Source organism: Bison bison, unplaced genomic scaffold, assembly GCF_000754665.1.
Source record: "Bison bison bison isolate TAMUID 2011002044 unplaced genomic scaffold, Bison_UMD1.0 scf7180017864236, whole genome shotgun sequence".
Taxonomy (NCBI): domain Eukaryota; kingdom Metazoa; phylum Chordata; class Mammalia; order Artiodactyla; family Bovidae; genus Bison; species Bison bison.
Window position 1 is genome coordinate 9,820,899 of NW_011494808.1, and position 4,715 is coordinate 9,825,613.

Sequence of the window (4,715 nt, forward strand, 5' to 3'; positions counted from 1 at the left end):
GTCTTCTCCTTTTTTTTTTTTTTTTTTTGGAGCAGCAATAAAATTTTCTCACAAGACTTCTGATTTAGTGCATTCCATTCTGGCTGCAAGGAAGCTGGCTTGCCTTGTATGACAAAACTGACTTCACAGTATTCTTCTTTGTTGTCATTTTGTTTGTGTTTATTGTTTTAACTTAAAGGCAGTTTGTATCAGTGCACTGAAGCTTGTTAGGATTACTCAGTGTGACGATGAATGCCATTTATTACCTGGGTGGTTTTCAGATGCAGTGTATTTTAGATGATAGCTTTGACTTTTGAGTTTGCAAATTCGGCATTATAATAGACTCCTGGCAGAATTATTGTGTATTTTAAAGGAATTAAGGGTATATACTAGAGTGGGTGGCCGTTCCCTTCTCCAGGGAATCTTCCCGACCCAGAGATCAAAGCCATGTCTCCTGTATTGCAGGCGAATTCTTTACCATCTGAGCCACCAGGGAGGCCCATAGCAGGGCCTAGCACATACCAACTACTTAACAGATTTGTAAAATTTAGCTTTTTTCTCAGCATTCACCCCCTTCCACCCTGGCTGGTCTGTTTCACCAGCAACAGCATTCAATGGCCATTGTTTTGTGTCAAGTCAAGTTTTGCTTTTATGCTCCCAATCCATCATTTCTTTTCTACTTCCTGTTCATAGTATCAGATATAATTCTCTATGTCCTCGATCACATAGGCCCCAGAAACCCTATCTTGCCCTTCCCTCCCTCAGCACACATGGCAAATTCAAACTGCAGTAGTTGGGATTGGATGTCAGTAACGTTCCACTCCTGTCAGATTAGTTGCAAGTAACTACTTACGACTTGATGTGTAAAATGTTCTCAGTGTTATTCAACTAGATTAAATATTCGGAGCAGTTTAGCAGTTTAACTCTGGCTCACTGTTGACGCTGCTGAACATATGTGTATATTTCAGTATAGGTAAGCATATATATGGGCTTCCTGGGTAGCTCCACGGGTAAAGACTCCACCTGCAAGGCAGGAGATGCAGGCTCAGTCCCTGGGGTGGGAAGATCCCTGGGGGAGGGCATGGCAACCCACTCCAGTGTTCTTGCCTGGAGACTCCCATGGACAGAGGAGCCTGGTGGGCTATAGTCTGTGGGGTCACGAAGAATTGGACACGACTGAAGCAACTTAGCACAGCACACAAGCATATGTATACATATACATATGTGTGTGTGTGTGTGTGTGTGTGTGTATATATACATATATAATTAAATTTATACTGAGAGAAAAAAAGATATGCTAGAAATTATTTCTCCTATCAAGAAATCAGGGATTTCTTCTGCTTTCTATAAATACAGATATTATATATATGTGTGTGTGTGTGTGATAATATTCAACAGCAGCAACCCCTGATCATTTTTAACTTCAGTTTTGCCATTTGGGGAAATGAGTGATTAAGTAGTAGGTTAAGCTGTGAGACAGGATGTCTGACTGTTTTATGAACCATGAATGGACCGAGTGCAGAAGTTCAAGGTTAGAAGTGTTATATTATGGAAAGAACACTATTTTACTCTCAAGGAATATTTTAAAATGTTGATTTACAAGGTAACCTCTAACTGTGAAGTCTCTCCTTCTGCAGTGGCCAGAATCAACCAAGTGCAGAATAGGCAGGTGCCTTTAGGGTTCTCTTGATTGACCTCCTCTAGGGGGCCCAGATATGCGTCTGCACCAACCTGAGCATTCCTTTGGAATTTATTGGGTTCATTAAAAACACCCGCCTCACTTAGCACCGCCTGGTCAGGCTCTCTGCTAGGCACTCTACCTACATTTTCTCTAATATGATGCTTCAGCTGACAACCAGTGGTTTAGAATTCCTATTTGTCTGTATAAATTATTAAAACGAATATTTCCAAATTGGCATTTTAATTAGGTTTTCAAAAATGCAAATTGTTGAAGTGTATAATGTCTTATTTTCTCAGATAATCTCGATTAACAAATGTCCTATAAACAAACAGATTATTCCAGTATTTTTTCAGTTCACAGATTCGCACTGCTGTGAATACAGAGCTAGCTATCTTGTGAATAGACCAAAGTATGCTCTCCAGTATATGTTTGCTCTATAATTTAATTCTGAATTCTAAGTATGAATCTAGGCTAGCAGAACCAAGCCTCAAGAAGGGACAGAGAGGAGTTTTATGAGCTTAGATCACTTGCTTCATCGATTTACCTTATTTACCTTCATTATTCAATACCTTACTCAGTATAGGTCTAATAACTGATGTCTATTCAATGAATGTTTTTTAGTTTATTGAATATAATGGGATGTAAAGAAATTTGGAATAGAGCGATATTAACTGCTCTGAAATCTGAATGTTCTGTTAAGGCTTAATTTGTAAAAGCTATGTAAGTTAAAATTGCATAGTGTATGAAATACGTGATACTAGAAGTAGTACCACAGAGTTTTCCATACAAACGGCGTGCATTTGTATCTTTTCTGTTCCCAACCCATGGAGGCTTCAAACTGCTTTTCTCAAAGTAAGAGCATCAATATTTTCAGAAGTGACATTCTGACGAAAGAAGCAACACTGGTAAATGGTAATGACACAGCAAACTCTTTGTTACCTACAGTCCTGTCTACACACTCATATATATATCTTGATGTTTATTATTGTCAAGATAATTTTATAATAAAGAAAATAATAGTAAACATACATTCAGGCCCTAAATATAATAAATTCTTTTAAAAAATGAAAGAATGAAATAGCTGTTTTCTCAAGGAGCACATTTTAGTCTGCTTTACAGGAAACATGTTATGTTTGCTGGTTTTAACTTCATACTATTTTCCAATAGTATTCTTACTGCTGAGCGTATACAGATTGAAACAAGCAAAATATTTTTCAGAATGTATCCTAATTTTAAGAGCAGAAATGTTAGTCATAGATAATTTTTAAGAGACAGTCTTAATTTGGGGCCTAAATATTAATACTATAGTCAGCTCAGTCAGTCAGTTCAGTTGCTCAGTCATGTCCAACTCCTTGCGACCCCATGAACCACAGCACTCCAGGCCTCCCTGTCCATCACCAACTGCCGGAGTCCACCCAAACCCATGTCCATTGAGTCGGTGATACCATCCAGCCATCTCATCCTCTGTTGTCCACCCCACCTGGGTTTGCATGGCAAGTGGCTGAAGAATGTATGGTCACACCATGTTCTCTGTTTTCCAATGATCTTACACTTTTCTCTCTTCAATTAGGTAGAAAGGGCTGAACTCAGATAGTATCAACAGCTCCCCTCCAATGTTACGAGTCTTCCTCCATGTCTTCTTATCCCCTACGTAGGAAGCCCCAGTTGCAACCTTAAGAGAGGGCCCTGAACTGTATGTATAATAAAATGCAAATGAAACCCGTATCTCAGAGGAAGAGAGGTATATATCTAGAGGAATTAATTTTCCCTAGCGGTAGAATCAGTGTATATTTATTCTTTGTTCCTCTCAGCATGGTGGATAAAAAAAAGAAGCCTGAGCTTTTCCAGAACCTCTTTGGCTCTCTTGAACAAATGGGGAACTCATAAAGGAAATAATTCCAGAATATGTTCCTGCTAAATTGCATTCTTATAATTAGAAGAATGAAATGTTTCTGTGGAAGCAGCATAAACAGCTAAAGAGTTGATCAACTTATTTTTTCTCTCCATGGTATTATGCTATCCGTTACCTGATTTCTGAGAATTTAGGGTCAAACAATGTAATGGATATACATGAATGAATACCTTTTGCAAGGTGTGACTCTGACACAGATAATAATAATTTAAAATGATATGTTTAAAGCTATTATTTACGGACATGTTAAATTGCACCTCAGATTTCAACCCAAACTTATTTTACTTCTGAGTTTTCTAAAGAGGCACCAACCAGAGTTTTATTTTGGTTCTTTAACTTTTCATCAAAAGAGAAATTGGTAGGAGCACTAAACTCACGGCAGGCCCATCATCGACGTTTTACGAATGCCCTCTATACCACCCGGTGGACAGTAAAGTTGGTTTATAGTGCACCCTGGTGACTGTAACTCACTGTATTTTGCTTTTATCTCCCTCTGTTTTAACATCAGCCCTCTATTTTCTGACTCTTTACTATTTTTCACTTTAATTGGTTTGTTGTTTCAAACTGGATATTGTTGGCCTTGTCATTGAAGAACAGTTCAAGAGGGAAGAAAGAAAGAGTGGGAAAAATACTGGTTTTGTTAATTTGGCTCTGGCTGATTTTATACCTGAAGCCAGGAGACCTGATGGTTTTTTTGGTATGGTTAGTTAAATCCTGTGCTGATGGCTTCTGCTGTGGATGTCAAGTCACCCGCCTTGTTAGTAGATCCTCTGGTCCAGTAGGGTTGGATCTGCCATGGGGGAAGCATTTTTTAAATGTTCATCTTTGTTCAGGTGACTGATGGGGCGCAAGAGGGTGGTCTGTGTGCAGCTGACCTGGTAAGATCTGTAAAGATAACTTGGATGGGATCTCGCTCCAGGTTGTTTTAAAAGCAAGATGGCAGGCAAGGAAGTGGCACAAACAGGAGCCTTTCTTCTCTTTTCTGTCTCCTAGAATTCTTTTCCATGAGAAAAAGGAAAAATCCCAGTGCGTTTTGTTTTCCTAATGCTTCTTTGGATTCTCACCAGTAGGTTTTTACAGTCTGTTGCTTGCCTCTCAGATTAGAAGAACGCTGGCATATTTTAACAGTTTCCTAGGATTCAA

The 4,715-nt window shown here is 38.9% G+C and overlaps 1 protein-coding gene across 1 annotated transcript in view; it reads left to right on the forward strand.

The window, feature by feature from the left end:
- The window catches only part of ZNF385D (zinc finger protein 385D), a 275,444-nt gene that overhangs the window by 7,935 nt on the left and 262,794 nt on the right, over nt 1-4,715 (forward strand). The window lies entirely within an intron of this gene.